General features: G+C 33.8%; 1 protein-coding gene across 14 annotated transcripts in view; it reads right to left on the minus strand.

The window, feature by feature from the left end:
• The window catches only part of STXBP5L (syntaxin binding protein 5L), a 242728-nt gene that overhangs the window by 213695 nt on the left and 10578 nt on the right, over window positions 1-18455 (minus strand). The gene's annotated exons all lie outside the window — the stretch shown is intronic.

Consider the following 18455-nt stretch of genomic DNA (forward strand, 5'->3'; position numbering starts at 1 on the left):
AATCTGGTATCTTCTACTGTAGACAATGACATGTGATATATATGGAGCAGATATTTTATCAAAATGATGAGGTAAGTGCCCCATGACAGCATCCTATAATTTTAAATTAAAAAGTAATTATATTGTCAACAGAATTTTGAAAACATGTCAAATAAATTTAGTTTTTTATTTTTAAAAACTAAAATAAAAAATTATTCCAAAATAAAGTTGCTGGATACAAAAAAAAAATGGTATAATTAAAGTACAGCTTTATTGAACAGCTTGTTAAAGGCAAAGAGACATATGAAAGCATTGTCTGCATAGAATTGGCATTCAGGAGATTAACATTAACAAAAGGGCATTGATGGAATATGTTTGTTATACTGAATTAAGTATTATGAGGTATTTATTAAAATAGAGTTCTAGCTATATCTCTAGTTCGAGAACACAGAATGAGTTAGTTTTCTTTGCAAAAACCTGACAAATATATTTACATGTATGTGCAAAAGCTATCCCTGGAAGGATATACAAAAGATTGATAACATTGGTTGCCTCCAGGAGAGAAATTGTTAGACATTTTAGCAAGGCATATGTTAACAGAAGACATTCAACTTGTTTTAAAAAACAAAATCTAAAGTGACATCAGCATCATGGCAGAGTGAGAAGCTTCCTTAATATCTCCCCTTAAATCTACAACTAATGAAACATTTTTATTTTAACAAAGGTTCCTCTGCTCAAGACACTAGCATAGCTGAGAAATCCACACATCGGTATATCTGAAGTGGTTGTATTGGAACATGTAAGGGAGGCAGAATTGGGAGGGGGGAGGGCAAAAACAGTGCAGATACGGTTTATGAGCCACTGTAGCTGAGCCTGTAGCCCCAGCTAACCCAGAGATGCAGCCCCACATTATGGCCCAATGGAGAGTAAGAGGGGCAGCAACAGCATTGGTGCCTGAGAATCTGGTTCCCTCCCCCGATAGTTTGTGATGGAGCCTGGTAGTAGCACCTAAGATGCATCTACAGCACAGCAACACCAATAGCCATAGAGAACGAGGAAGCAGTGTGGCGGACTCATGAACCTGGCTCCCCTCAACCAACCACATTCTCCCACCACAGTGGTGGTGCCCTGAGACCAAGGACACCAAAGTGACCTGGACACAGGAGGGACACCCACCACCATGACCACCCAATGATCACCCTGGCAGTGACTCCCATGACCAGAGTGATGACCACCCCTAGTATGAACCCAGAGGTGCAAGTGGTACAGGTAAGAGAAAACAACACCTATCACATGATCTACTATAAAAGAAAAGAAAGATCTCTAATTATCCACCTGTTGAACTGTAAAATCAAAACCTTAACTAAATAGCAAAGGATTTCCCTAGTTCAAATGCACCAACAGAGGTGCAACTAATCAAGCACCATGAACAACCAAGGTAACATAGTGACACAGAAAGAAAGTGACAATTCTCCAGAAACCAAATTCAAAGTCATGGAAGATTTTGGTCTAAATGACAGAGAATTCAAAATAGCATTCATGAAGAAACTCAACAAAATACAAGAAAACTCAGAAAGGCAGTTCAATAAGCTCAGGAATAAAATTCATTAACATAAGTACTTTACCAAAGAGATTAAAACTATAAAAAAGAATGAAACAGAAATTTTGGAACCAAAGAACTCAATGAATGAGATGAGGAATGCATTAAAAATCCCTGGAAACAGAGCACATCATATGGAAAAGAGAATTAGCAAGCTTGAAGATAGAAATCTAGAAATAATTTGGGTAGAAGAAGAGAGAGAATTCAAATTTTTAAAAAACAAAAGAATCCATGAGAACTATCTGACTTCTTTAGAAGGGGTAATATAATGATAATGGGTATCCAAGAGGAGAAGAGAAGGAGAAGGGAACAGAGAGGCTATTCCAAGAAATAATTAATGAGATCTTCCAAAACCTATGGAAGGAACTGGACATTCAAGTACAACAAGCTAACAGAACACTTAATTATCTCAACGCAAAAAGACCTTCTGTAAGACACATTATATTAAAACTGTAAAAAGAAAGAATTCTCAAAGTGGCCAGGGGAAAAAAACACAGTTACTGACAAAGAAAACCCCATCAAATTATCATCATATTTCTCAGCCACCAACCAGGAATGACATATTTGAAACACAGAAAGAAATAAACCATCAGCCAAAAATAATATAGCCAGCAAAGTTACCCTTTAGATATGGAGAAATAAACAGAAGCTGAGGGAATTTACCATGACAAGACCTATATAACAAGATATGTTGAAAGGAGTTCTACCTGAAACAAAAAGACAAAAAGTATACAAAACTTTGGAAATGGTGACAAACAGATGGACAGAACAGGAAATTGCAATTCTATTTCAGAATATAGCATTAAAGTCTTAATTATAACATAAAGGCTGGGGTGGGGGAAGCATTAAAAATAACTATAGCTACTGCAATTTGGTAACAAACACACAACATAAAAAGACATAAATTGTGAAAACAAAAAGATGAAAGGGAAGAAAGAAAAGAACTTCACTTGTATAGGTGAATGAATATAAAATGCTCTCAAAAGAAAAAGGGACTATTTTATCTATAAGACATTTTATACAAACTTCATGGTAATCACAAAACAAAACCCCAGAGCTGAGAATGTAAATAGAAAAATAAGAGGAAACAGAGAAAAACATCATATAAAACCACCGAAGTAAAACAGCAAAGAGAAACACAAGGGGAAAGAGACAATGGAGATACAGAACAATCAGAATACAAAAAATAAAATGGCTGTAGTAAATCCTCATATATCAATAATCACCCTAAATATTAATGAACTGAACTCACTAACCAAGAGGCAAAGAGTAGATAGATAGATTAAAAAACAAGACTGAACTATACACTGCCTTCAGAAGACCCATCTGAGCTCCAAAAACAAGCATAGGCTCAAAGTGAACGGGTAGAAAAAGATATTCCAAAAAATGATATCCAGAGAAAATCAGGTATAGTCATATTTATATCAAAGTAGATATCAACAACAATAACAACAAAGGTAAAAAGAGAAAAAGATAGACATTTTATGATGATACAGGTGACAATACATCAAGAATACATAATATTTGTTAATATATATTCACCTAATCTAGGAGTACCAAAATATAAATGACAATTATTAACATACCTAAAAAAAGAAATACACACAACAATAGCAGGAAACTTTAACATGCCACTTACACCAATGGATAGAACATCCAGACAGAAAGTGAACAAGGACACACCAGCCTTAAATGATACATCAGACCAAATGAACTTAATAGATATGTATACAACTTCACATCCAAAAAAGACAGAATACATATTCTTCTCCAATGCACATGAAACTGTCTCAAGGATATACCATATGCTGGGACATAAAACAAGTCTCAATATATTTAAGATGTCTGAAATCACATAAAGCATCTTTTCCAACCACACAGCTGAAGCTAGAAATCAACTACAAGAAGAAAGCTAGAAAAAAATCACAAATATGTAGATTAAACAACATGTCAATGAACAACTATTGGGTCAAAAAAGAAATAAAAGAATAAATCAAAAGATACGTAGAGACAAATGAAAATGAGAACATGACATATCAAAATGTTTGGGATGTGGCCAAAGCAGTATTAAGGGGAAAGTTTAGCAAATAGGCCTACCTCAAGAAACAAGAAAAATCTCAAATAAGCAACGTAACATTATAACTTAAGAAACTAGAAAAAAATTTAAGCCCAAAGACAGTAGAAGAAAGGAATAATAAAAATCAGAGCAAAAATAAATGAAACAGAGAATATAAAATCAATAAAAAAATTAATGAAACAAAGCACTGGTTCTTTGTAAAGATAAATAAAATTGACAAATTTTTAGCTAGATTCACTAAGGAAAAAAGAGAGAAGGCTTAAATAAAATCAGAAATAAAAGAGGAGAATTACAACAAACATCAGACAAATGTAAAGCATAATGCAAGAATACTACAAAATGCCATTTGCCACCAAACTAGACAACCTAGAACAAAAGAACAAATTCTTAAAAGCATACAACCTTCCTAGACTAAATCATGATGAATTAGAAAATCTGAATAGACTGATCACTAGTAAGAAAATTAAAACAGTTATAAGGATGCTCAATGATCTTAGTGAGAACTTCATTAAAGAGACAGGAAACATGAAAGTCAACCAGGCAGAAATGAATAATACAATAACTGAAATGAAGAATACATTAGAGGGAATCAACAGTAAATTAAATGAAGCAAAGGACTGAATCAGTGATTTGGAAGATAACGTAGCAGAATACACCCAATCAGAACAGCAAAAAGACAAAATAACAATAAAAAATATATATGAGGATAGTTTTAGGGGCCTCTGGGACAACATCAAGTATAACAACATTTACATCATAGGAGTACCAGAAGGAGAAGAGTGAGAAATTGAAAATCCATTTGAAGAAATAATTATAGGGGAGAAAATAGACACACAAGCCCAAGAAGCACAGAGAGTCCCAAACAATATGCAACCACACCAAGACACATCATAATTGTGGGCCAAGAGGCCCACACCAAGACACATCATAATTAAAATGTCAAAGGTTGGAGCCAAAGAGAGACTCTTAAAAGTAGCAAGAGAGAAGCAGTTAGTTACCTACAAGGGAGCTCCCATAAGACTGTCAGCTGATTTCTCAACAGAAACTTTGCATGTGGGAGAGATTGGCAAGAAATATTCACAGTGATGAAAAACAATCTACAACCAAGAATACTCTACCCAGCAAAGCTATCATTTAGAATCAAAGGACAATTAAAGAGCTTACCAGACAAGAAAAAGCTAAAGGAGTTCATCACCATCAAACCAGTATTACAATAAATGTAAAAGGGACTTCTTTAAGAAGAAGAAAAAAAAGTATGAATAATCAAGTGGCAATAACTACCTATCAACAATTACTTTCAATGTAAATGGATTAAATGCTCCAATCAAAAGACAATGGGTGGCTGAATGAATAGGGAAAAAAAAAACACCCTTACTCATATGATTACATCAATTGATGCAGAAAAAGCATTTGACAAGATACAACATCCATTTATGATTAAAACACTTAATAAAAAAAGATATAGAAGGAAAATACCTTAACATAATAAAGGCCATATACAACAAACCCTCAGCTAATATCATAATTAACCGTGAAAAACTGAAGCCCTTTGCTCTACGTTCAGGAACATGGCAGGGCTGTCCCCTATCACCTCTGCTTTTCAACATAGTGTTGGAAGTCCTTGCCAGAACAATCAGGCAAGAGAAAGAAATAAAAGGCATCCAAATTGGGAATGAAGAGGTTAAATTGTCACTCTTTGCACATGACATGATGCTATACATAGAAAACCCTAAAGACTCCACCAAAAAGCTATTAGAAACAATCAACGAATACAGTAAAGTTGCTGGCTACAAAATCAATGTACAAAAGTCCATTGCATTCCTATATACTAACAATGAAATCTTAGAAAATGAAATTTTAAAAAAATTCCTTTTGCAATTGCAGCAAAAAGAATAAAATACCTAGGAATAAATTTAACCAAGGATGTGAAAGACCTATATGCTGAAACCTATAAGACATTTTTAAAAGAAATTGAAGAAGACGCAAAGAAATAAAGACATTCCATGCTCATGGATTGGAAGAATCAACATAGTTAAAATGGCCATATTACCCAAAGCAATATACAGATTTAATGCACTCCCCATCAAAATCCCAATGGCATTTTTTAAAGAAATAGAACAAAAAATCATCAGATTTGTTTGGAACCACAAAAGACCCCGAATAGCCAAAGCAATCTTAAGAAAAAAGAGCAATGCTGGAGGTATCACACTCCCTGACTTTAGCTTGTACTACAGGGCAACAATAATCAAAACAGCATGGTATTTGGCAGAAAAACAGACATATAGACCAATGGAATAGAATTGAGAACCCAGACATAAAACCACATAAATATGGACAGATCATTTTTGACAAAGAAGCAAAAAACGTACAATGGAGAAAAGACAGCCTCTTCAATAAATGGTGCTGGGAGAATTGGAAATCCACGTGCAAAAGAATGAAACTGAACTGCTATCTGTCACCATGTACCAAAATTAATTCAAAATGGATCAAAGACTTAAGCATAAAACCTGAAACAATAAACAGCATAGAAGGAAATATAGGTACTAAACTTATACATCTTTGGTTCAAAGAGCATTTCATGAGTTTGACTCCAAACGCAAGGGAAGTAAAAGCTAAAATAAATGAATGGGACTATAGCAAACTTAAAAGCTTCTGCACAGCAAAAGAAACCATCGACAAAATAAAGAGGCAAACAACTGGATGGGAGAAGATTTTTGCAAACATTGCCTCCGAAAGGGGGCTAATATCCAGAATATACAAGGAACTCATACAACTCAATAACAAAAAAACAAACAACCCAGTTGAAAAATGGGCAGAGGACCTGAAGAGACATTTCTCTAAAGAGGACATACAAATGGCAAATAGACATGAAAAAATACTCAACATCACTAATCATCAGAGAAATGCAAATAAAAACCATAATGAGCTATCACCTCACACCAATTAGAATGGCTATCATCAACAAGACAAATAGCAACAAGTGTTGGAGAGGCTGTGGAGAAAAAGGAACCCTCATACACTGTTGGTGGGATGCAGACTGTTGCAGCTGCTATGGAAGGCAGTGTGGAGGTTCCGCAAAAAATTACGAATAGGGGCTGGCCCGGTGGCTCAGGTGGTTGGAGCTCCGTGCTCCTGGCTCCGAGGGCTGCTGATTTGATTCCCACATGGGCCGGTGGGCTCTCAACCACAAGGTTGCTGGTTCAACTGGAGTCCCGCAAGGGATGGTGGGTTCTGCCACCTGCAACTAAGATTGAACACGGCACCTTGAGCTGAGCTGCCTCCCAGATGGCTCAGTTGGTTGGAGCGCATTCTCTCAACCACAAGGTTGCCGGTTTGACTCCCACGGGGGATGGTGGGCTGTGCCCCCTGCAACTAGAAAACGGCGACTGGACTTGGAGCTGAGCTGCGCCCTCCACAGCTGGGACTGAAAGGACAACAACTTGAAGCTGAATGGCGCCCTCCACAACTAAGATTGAAAGGACAGAAACTTGACTTGGAAAAAAGGCCTGGAAGTACACACTGTTCCCCAACAAAGTCCTGTTCCCCCTCCCCAATAAAATCTTTAAAAAAAAGAAAATACGAATAGAATTACCATATGACCCAGCAATCCCTCTCCTGGGTATCTACCAAAAAACCCTGAAAACATTTATACATAAAGACACGTGTGCTCCAATGTTCATTGCAGCTTTATTTACGGTGGCCAAGACATGGAAACAACCAAAATGTCCTTTGATAGATGAAAGGATAAAGAAGATGTGGTATACATACACAATGGAATACTATTCAGCAGTAAGAAAAGATGAAATAGGACCATTTGTGACAACATGGATGGATCTTGAGATTATAGTGCTAAGCAAAATAAGTCAGACAGAAAAAGCAGAGAACCATATGATTTCACTGATATGTGGTATATAAACCAAAAACAACAAAAGAACAAAACACACAAATGAGAAACAAAACCTCATAGACACAGACAATAGTTTAGTGGTTATCAGAGGGTAAGGGGGGAGGGGGGTGGTAGATGAGGGTAAGGGGGATCAAATATATGGTGATGGAAAGAGAACTGACTCTGGGTGGTGAACACACAATGGGATTTATAGATGATGTAATACAGAATTGTATACCTGAAATCCATGTAACTTTACTAACAATTGTCACCCCAATAAACTTTAATTCAAAAACAAAACCCTTACATTTGCTGCCTACAGAGATTCACTTTTGATTGACAGACATACACAGACTAAAAGTAAAGGGATAGGAAAAGATATTTCATGAAAATGTAAACAAACAAACAAACAAAAGCTCGGGTAGCAATATTTACACCAGACAAAATAGAATTTAAAACAAAAGCTATAAGAAAGAGACCAAGAAGGACTCAATAATTCCACTTCAGGACAGTTATCAGAAGGAACCCAAAACGTGATTTTGAAGGGACATGTGCATCCATATGTTCATTGTAGCATCATTTACAATAACCAAGATATGGCAGCACCTGGGTGTCCATCAATGGATGAATGGATAAAGAAGTGGTACAATAGAATATTACTCAGCCATAAAAGAGAATGAAATCTTGCCATCTGCAACAACATGGATGGACTTAGAGGGTATTGTGCTGAGTGGTATATGTCAGACAGAGAGAGACAAATGTCATATGATTTTACTATATATGTAATCTATAGAACAGGATAAACAAACAGAAATAAGCTCATAGATACAGAGAGCATTTTGACAGTTGCCAGACTGGGGGAGGGGCACTTGGGTGGGATAGGTGAAGGGAGAAGGGATTAACAGGTACAAATTGGTAGTTACAAAACAGTCATGGAATGTACAGTATAGCATGGCGAATATAGTTATGAGTATTATAATAATTATGTATGCTGTCAGATGGGTACTGGATTTATCAGGGTGATCACTTCATAAGCTATATAAAATGTTTTATCACACCTGAAACCAATATAATATTGTATGTGAACTGTAACTGAAAAATTAAAACATATTTTAAAAAGATCACACACCACGATCAAGTTGGATTCATTTCAGGGATGTAAGGATGGGTCAACACCCACAAATTAGTAAATGTGATACGTTACATTAACAAAAGAGTAAAATCATATGATCATTTCAATAGATACATAAAAAGCATTTGACAAGATACAATATTCATTTATGTTAAAACTCACAATAAAATTGTAATAAAAGGAAGTACCTTAACATAATAAAGGCCACATATGACAAACCCCCAGCTAACACCATGCTTCATAGTGCAAAACTGAAAGCTTTTCTCTAAGATCGGGAACAAGACAAGGTTTCCCACTCTTGCCACGTTTATTCAGCATAGTACTGGAAGTCCTAGCCAGAGCAATTAGGCAAGAAATAGAAAAAGCATGCAAATTGGAAAGGAATAAGTAAAAGTGTCACTTTTTGCAGATGGCATGATTTCATCTATATCTATATCTATATCTATGCGCACAAACACACACACACCAAAAAAAAACACCCTAAAGACTCCACCATAAAACTATTAGAAATAATAAAACATATGCGGTAAATTTGCTGTGCACAAAATCAATATACAAAAAATCTGAACATTTCTGTATTCCGTGTTTCCCCAAAAATAAGACCTAGCCGGACAATCAGCTCTAACGCGTCTTTTGGAGCAAAAATTAATATAAGACCTGGTATTGTATTGTATTATATTATATTATATTATATTATATTATATTATTATATTAAAGACCCAGTCTTTAATTATATAATATAATATAATATAATATAATATATTATAATATAATACAATACAATACCAGGTCTTATATTAATTTTTGCTCCAAAAGACGCGTTAGAGCTGATTGTCCGGCTAGGTCTTATTTTTGGGGAAACACAATACTAACAATGAACTATCAGAAGGAGAAATGCACAATACAATTTACAATCACAACAAAAAGACTAAAATACCTTGGAATAAACTTAACAAAGGAAGTGAATGATCTGTACACTGAAAACTATAAGACATTGTTGACATAAATTGAAGAAGATACAAAGAAATGGAAAAAATATTCCATATTCATGGACTGCAAGAATCAACATTGTTAACATGCCCACATTACCGAAAGCAATCTACAGATTCAGTGCAATCCCTTTCAACATCCTGATGACATTTTTCACAGAAACAGAATTTTTAAAAAATCATAAAATTTGTATGGAATCACAAAAGATTCCCAATAGCCAATGCAATCCTGAGAAAAAAAGAACAAAGCCAGAGGTATCACAATCCCCAATTTTAAACTGTACTACAAAGCTATACTAATCAAACAGTACAGTATTAGAAGAAAAACAAACATACAGATCAATGAAACAGAATTAAGAGCCCCCGAATAAACCCATACATATATGGGCAACTAATTCATGACAAAGGAGCTAAGAACATAAAAGGGAGAAAGAGAATTGTCTTCTACAATGGTGTGGGGAAAACTCGATAGCTATATGCAAAAGAATAAAACTACATCACTATCTTATACCATACAAAACTTAATAAAAATGGATTAAAGACTTGAATATAAGACCTGAAACAGTAAAACACATAGAACAAAATAGACACTAAGCTTCTAGACATTGGTCTCAGTGATGTTTTTGTGAATTTGACTCCAAAGGCAAGGGAAACTAAAGCAAAAATAAACAAATGGGAATACATCAAACTAAAAAGCTTTTGCACAGCAAAGGAAACCTTCAACAAAACAAAAAGCAATCAACCAAATGGAAGAAAATATTTGCAAATGCTTCCAATAAAGGGTTAATATCCAAACTGTATAAAGAATTCATACAACTCAAAAACAAGGAAACAAACAATCTGAATAAAAACTGGGCAAAGGGGGCAGCCAGTGGCTCAGTTGGTTAGACGCAGTGCTCATAACACCAAGGTCACCGGTTCAATTCCCACATGGGCCAGTGAGCTGCACCTTCCACAACTAGATTGAAAATGACGACTTGACTTGGAGATGATGGGTTCTGGAAAAACACACTGTTTCCCAATTTAAAAAAAAAATGGACAGAGGATCTGAATAGACATTTTTCCAAGGAAGATGTACATATGGCCAAAGGGCATACGAAAATATGTTCAACATCATTAATTATTAAGGAAATGCAAATCAAAACCACAATGAGATATCACCTCATACCTGTTAGAATAGCTATTATCAAAAAGACAAAAAATAACAAGTGATGGAGAGGATGTGGAGAAAGGGGAACTCTTATGTACTATTGGTGGGATTGTGAATTGGTGCAGCCCCTATGGACAACAGTATGGAGGTTCCTTTAAAAATTAAGAACAGAAACATCATGTGGTCCAGCAATTCGTCTTCTGAATATTTATCTGAAAAATATGAAAACACTAAATCGAAAAGATATATGTACTTCTGTGTTCACCGCAGCATTATTTTGTAAATAATACAGAAATGATCTAAGTGTACATCTACGGATTAATGAATAAAGAAGGTATGGTATAAATATATACAAGTAATACTACTCAACCATAAAAAAACATGAAATATTGTCATTTGCAACAATATGGATGGATCTTGAGGATATTAAAATAAATGAAATCAGTCTGACAAAAAAGGATGAAAACCATATGATTTCACTCATATGTGGAATATAAAACAAAAAAGTAAGAAACGAACTAGCAAAACAAAGCAAAAATAAACTCATAGATACTGACAAAAGAATGGTGGTTACCAGAGGGGATAAAGGGTAGGGAGAGGGCGAATTGGGTGAAGGGGGTCAAATATATGGAAATAGAAGGAAACTAGACTTTTGGTGGTGAGCACGCAATAGACTATACAGATATCAAATTATAAAACAACTAAACATGCAATTATTATATGACCCAGCAATTGCACTTTTGAGCATTTTTCCCAGACAAATGAAAACACTTCCATGCAAAAACCTGCACACAAACGTTTATAGCAGCTCTATTTATAATAGCCAAAAACTGGAAATGGCTCAGATGTCCTTCAATGGGTGAGTGGTTAAACAAACTGTGGTGTATCTATACTACAGAATACTACCCAGGAATAACAATAAACAAATTATTGATACATAAAAACTCGGGATGAATCTCCAGAGAATTATGATGAGTGAAAAAAGGCCAATCCCAAAATGTAACAGACTATTTGATACCATTTATATGTCTTGAAATTACAAAAAGAAAAAAGAAAAGAAAAGAAAGAAAGAAAAAAGAAAGAAATGGAGAACAGGTTAGTGGTTTACAAGGCATGAGGGTGAGGGTTGTGTGCAGCTCTAAAAGGGCAACATGAGGGATCCTTGTGATGATAGAAATGTTCTGTATGTCGATTATATCAATGTCAATACCCTGATTGTGGCATTGAACCTAATTTTTGCAAGATGTTACCTTTGGAAAACATTGGGTAAAGTATATATGGAATCTGTCTGCATTATTTCTCACAACTGCATGTGAATCTACAATTACCTCAAAATAAAAAGTTTAATTAAATAAGAAAAAAATCTAGCTATAACATTTTCCAGGATTAACATCTAGAACGAACTAAAAATCTAGTAAGAACTAGCAAAATATCAGGTTAAAGCAATGCAAACAAAAGGAAAATTGAGATTACACTATTAGTATCACAATTCAAGGCAAATAAGATGGCAAATATTTTATATCGCTAAAGGGTATACTTCACAATAGAGATATGATGCTTTGATACAAATATCACTATATAGAAATATAAAAGATAAATTAATAAAAAGAAGAAGAAAAATGAACAAACACAATAGTTGTGTGGGATGGTATAGTTCTCTGTTATTAATTAATCTGGTAAGCCAAATACAGAGATATAGAGGCACTGTACATAAAACAGTAAGATTTACAAATATATTATGAGCTTTGCCTGCCCCAAATAGGAAATAACTTTCTAGTGTTCCTTTCCAGTGTCATTGGAACATTTATAATGGTTCATCACATACAGACTCACAAAAGAAAAATCTCATATTCCAAAGAGCATATATTAAAAAGAACATATTAGTTAAGGGCAAAAAAATTTTTTTAATTAAAATGCTTAAGTATCAGCTCCATGAACTGGTTCTTTTGAAAGATCAACGAATAGACAAACTTTTGGAAAAGTTAATGAAGAGAAAATAGAAACACATAATGTTAGATTGAGAAATATAGCCATAGTTACAAAAGAGATTTTATTATAAAAAGAATGTATAACTGTACTAATAAATGTGAAACACTGGATGAAATGTGTAATCTCCTATGAAAACATAAATTAGTAAATCTCATTAAAGGAAAGGCAATAATCCAAAGTGATCAATTACCATAAAATTTTTGTTTCGAAAAACACTTCCTCAAAAATATTGATCCCATCCAAAAATGTATCTTTTCAAACCTTTAAAGAACCAGGTACCTTATTTTAGATAGAAAAAAAATGAAGAAATGAAACTCAAATTAAAAAACCTGATCGACTACACACACACACACACACACACACACACACTGGACACACATAAGAGAAAATTACACATCAATTCTATTTAGAAATATAAAGGTAAGTCCCAAGTAAAATATTTGAAAAATGATTCTAGTAGCGTATTTTTTAAAGTATTACATGATTAAGTAGAGTTTATTCCAGAAATACAAATTGGCACAATCTCTTAAATATCTCTCCATAAATCTAGGTATCTCTCTATTCCAGCCTGACTTCAATAAGTTTATGGAAACAGTTACAAATAAATATGACAAAATATTAGCTTTCTTCTATGTTAGTATTAAACAAAAAATATATTGTAAGAAGAGTTCCTATTCAAAATAGCAAAACAAATAAAATTCTACAACGAAACCTTGCAAGAAATGTGTCACCTATCCAAACAATAACCAAAAAATACACAAAACATTTCTGACCAAAGTGAACAAATGTAAAAATAACTAGAGGTATACTATAAAAGCAGAAGATTCAATATTTTTTAAAAATCAAGTTTTCAATAATATTAAATATTAAAATGTAAAGTAGAACAATTAGAATCCCAATTGGATTTTTTACGAAACTATATCTGGACATATAAACCTAAAACTAAACAAGAATTTTGGCATAGGTAAATATAAGGGGTGGAAGATGTATGAAATACAAAAATATAAAACAATCATAATTTTAATATGGTACTAATATAGGAAGAAATAGATTAATGTAATGAAATAAAATATTGAAAAGCAGGTCAAGTAAATAAATTAATTGAATCTGTGATTAAAAGCAGCAATCAAATCAACAAGAAAGAAAAGCGTTTTTCCATAACTGGTACTGGAACAAGGAGCTGATCATTTGACAAAGTTAGATCCCTATTCATATAAGATTAAGGGAGCCTTAAAGCCTTTTTGCATAACATAATAGATGAAGTCTATAACAGTATTTTAATACATAACATAGTAGACAAAGTGTTAATATCTTTGCTATACAAAACATTTTTATAAACAATAAAAAAGCTAAACTCCCCAAAATAAAATGCTCAAAAGACAATATCTAATTCACCATAGAAGAAATGCAAATGAGCAATAAATATTTTACGTGCAAAATTCACTACTAAATGATAAAATACAATTTAAAACAACCTTAAATTACTATCTCTTGCCAATTATATAGTCAAAAGTTTTTAAAATAAAGGCAAATCCCAGGTTTTCAAAGGTAAAAGAAAACAAGTACTCCGAAAAGCTTCTTTCCCAGCCCCATCTTTATTGAGGTATAATTAACAAATAAGTATAAACTTCCAATAAAAAATATATACTCGTATGACTTTTTAGTGGATAATTTGATTAAACACATCAAAAACATGAAAAATATGTTTATGCTTTAGCTATGAACTTGTTCTCCTAGGAATTTATCATAAGGAAAAATTCTAACTACATAAAATGCACAAAGATACTTATTGTAGTCTTTCATGACGGCAAAATATTAATATTAGATATAATGGGGGATTGATTTAAATAACCTGGAATCCATAAATATAATAGTCATAGGCGACCACTCAACCATATGTAAAAAAATAATAAATAACCAGACAAGTAAGATGTGCATAACATATTGAGTAGCAAAAAGTTACAAAGAATGCATAGATTCAATTTTTATATAAAAATTTTTCACATATTCTCATAAGCATAGAAAAACATCTGGAAATAAATACTGCAAAATATTAATGGTGGTAATATCTGGATAAAATGTATTTTTTCTTTTTGCTCATCTGTATTTTCTAGTTTTTTCTATAGGAACTATAAATTACTTGTAAAACAAAAAAATAAAAAGAGAAAACTTTCTGGGTACACCTTAGATACTCACTAAACACTTTCTGAATTTAAAATAACTCACAGAGAATGTTAATAAGTTAAAAGTTAAACTTACACCCTTAATAATTTGCTCTTACTAATGTGTTTCAAAATCAGATTTGAAGTCTACAAATAGCTCAATAAGTTGTAAATAATTAAATATTATTTACTGTTATTAAGATGTTGAAACACTTTCTAATTATATAAATTAATTCCAGTGTAGATTTCAAAGTTTTAAGTTTATTTGTTGTTTTAAAAATACTAAAGTTCTAGTCTCCAGTCTGGTATATAGGAGATTAGAAGTCATCATTCCCCTCTACACAACAAGAAAAAAGCTCAACAAACTAAAATTCAACAATTTTTCTTAGATCCATCAGAGAACTGAGGTCACAGGGCAAACCACTGCCCCCAAAACTTGAGGGACAGAGAGGCAGATATAGAGAATCACAATTTACTGGAACAGAAGCCCAAGGGCAGAAACCTTCAAATACGAACTAGTACCACAACATGAAAACCTAAACCGTAATTGACAAATTGCTGCAGGTTCAATATGGACAAGTTTGAGAGTTAAAAACTCCCAGGGGTTCACTGTTGGTGTGAGGAAGGGAGCCAGAATTTTGTGAGTTTTACCTCCAAGATCCCTACCAGGTTCTCACAGTGAATACTGGAGAAAAATCCCTCCAGCTTCTGGCAAGAAGAGGGGAAAAGTAGCCATTTCGAAACATACCTAGAGCATTCTGTTCTTAACAAGTCCCACCTTTGAGAGAGAAACTGTTTTACCAGCCTAACAACTAATGGGGGGGGGGGGGAATACTCCAGCTCCCTCTAGACTTCGAGGTAGGGAAAGGGAAATACCAACTCTAGCCTTCTTGGCTCACCTCGGGGAGAAAAACAAAACAAAACTGAAAAGCACTTGTGAAAGTCACAGCCCAAGGGCACAGGCTCTCTGAAAGACTGAGTACTAATCATGGAAGTACAATTAATACTTCCTCTCTCCTACACCTTACCATCATATCAATAGGAATCCACTGTAACAACAAATGGAAAGAACTGCACATCTCAGACTTTAAATAGGAGTCTCTAGGAAAACCCAAAGGCAACAGGGGAGACAAAAGCAAGGACACCAGAGAAAATTTTAGCCTCTGGCACCCACAGCTACAGCAAGTAGAAAGTATAGCCTAGCTCCTAGGCAGATAAGCATAAAACCCCACACTAAATGCCTATTTGCCTCAGTTCCTCTTACCCTGTATATCATGTCTGTCCCTCAACAAAAAATCATAAGACATGTTGAAAGACAAAAACACAGTTTGAAGAGACAACAAGCATCAGAACCAGCTTCAGATATGGCAGAAATTTTGGAACTATCAGCCTAGGAATTTAAAAGGACTATTATTAATATGCCAAGGGCTCTGATGATAAAAGTGGATAATATGCAGTAACAAGAGGATAGCGTAAGCAGAAAAATGAAACTGTAAGAATCAAAAGGAAATGCTAGAAATCAAAAACACTGTAACAGAAATACAAAATGCTTTTGATAGTCTTATCGATAAACTAGACACAGCTGAGAAAAAAATGAATAAGCTTGAAGAAATGTCCATAAAAACTTCTAAAACTAAAATACAAAGAGAAAAGAAAATAAAGAAATCAGAAGAGAGAATACAAGAATTGTGGAACAATGACAAAAGGTGTAACACATGTAATGAGACTATCAGAAAGAAAACACAAAGGAACAGAAGAAATAATGACTGAGAATGTCCCAAAATTTATGATAGACACCAAATCAGAGTTCCAGGAAACTCACAGAACACCAAGCAGGATAAATAACAAAACAAAACAAAACAAAATCTGATGTACCTACGCATATCATATTGAAACTGCAGAAAACTGATGGAACTGCAAGAGAAATAGATGAATGCACTATTACTATTAAAGCTAGAGACTTCTACACCCCTCTCTCAGTAATTGACAGATTCCACAGGCCAAAAATCAATAAGGACATAGTTGAACTGAACAATGTTATCAATCAAATAGATCTAATTGGCATTTATAGAATATTTCATCCAACAATAACAGAATACACATTCTTTTCAACTGCACACAGAACATTCATCAAGATAAACCACATTCTGGACATCATAACAAATGTAAAAGAATTAAAATCATACAAAATAAAATCACAGTGGAATTAAACTAAAAACCAATAAGAGAAAGATAGGTGGAAAACACCCAAATACTTAGAGATTAAACCATACCTTTCTAAATAATACATGGGTCAAAGAAGAAATCTTAAGAGAAATTAAAAATTTATTGAAAAGAAAGTTTAATGCTTAAAGACAATTTGGTACCAAAAATTATTCTTAATTTGGGAACAGAGGCAGAATATAATTTGGCCAAAACAATTGAGACAACATAAAGAAAGACTGAACAAAGAAATATGAAAAAATCTAGGGAACTACATACATACATACATACATACATACATACATACATACATACATACATACCAGCAGCTCATTACAACTAACCTGAGCAGAGAGAATAAGAGACACAAAAATCTTGAAATTTTCTTATAATGTGAAGTTACAAGAAAGTAGTTTGGTGGTTTCAGCAAACTACTACCATTCCTTCAAAAGTATTGAGTTAGCTTTGCTGCTGGTCCCCCAACTTTCATCTTTCATCCTAATTCCTCAAGATGAACCTGAGTATCTGGATTCCTGTCAAATATAATAGTTTCTCCTGCATCACTTTCGCCTCTACTTTTCCAGGTTCTGTAGGTTTCATCTTGAATCTTAATCTCTGCCTATATTTGATCATACTAAAGCAAGCAAATACAACCTTTAGATAAATTATCTTCTGTAACTATGCCCAATGCACTCCTTGCCTGAATCTCCAGACTCAGTTAAGATTCTAAGTATGACACATTCAACAACCTGGCCATCCTATTACCAAATACATACAATGCTCTCCTCAAAATATATACAAGTATTTGCTAAGGATAGTACTTTACCTCACATACTTTTATCAAATAATCTGTGTTTGCCAGCACAGGAGTGACTAAAAAGGAAGGGTTAGAAAAATAGAAGTGCAGCATTGTGAAATATTTGCAGTGATGCAGGCCAGATAATAATTTCTCTTCTGGCTGACGTCACAGAGTTCAGGAGAAAAAAATCAGAATATTACATGTAGCTTACCTCACTCAGACTAATATATATGCAACAGGACTTCTATAGAATTTTTGAAAATTAGTTTCGTTTCTATAAATAGTTTATTTTTTAAAATTCCTTTTATTTCCACAACAGATGAAATTTTGTATATTCACCTGGCTATACAAAAATACTAAATTGATTGCTGGGTTAAACTCTCAGAAAATTAAAAATTATTTCAAATCTTCTATTTACCTACTAGAGTTAAAAATGGCTACCTGCTGGGGAATATTATGTGGACAAAATAAAATTTGTATATTTTCTGAA

Source organism: Rhinolophus sinicus, linkage group LG01 (genome assembly GCF_036562045.2).
Source record: "Rhinolophus sinicus isolate RSC01 linkage group LG01, ASM3656204v1, whole genome shotgun sequence".
Classification (NCBI taxonomy): Eukaryota; Metazoa; Chordata; class Mammalia; order Chiroptera; family Rhinolophidae; genus Rhinolophus; species Rhinolophus sinicus.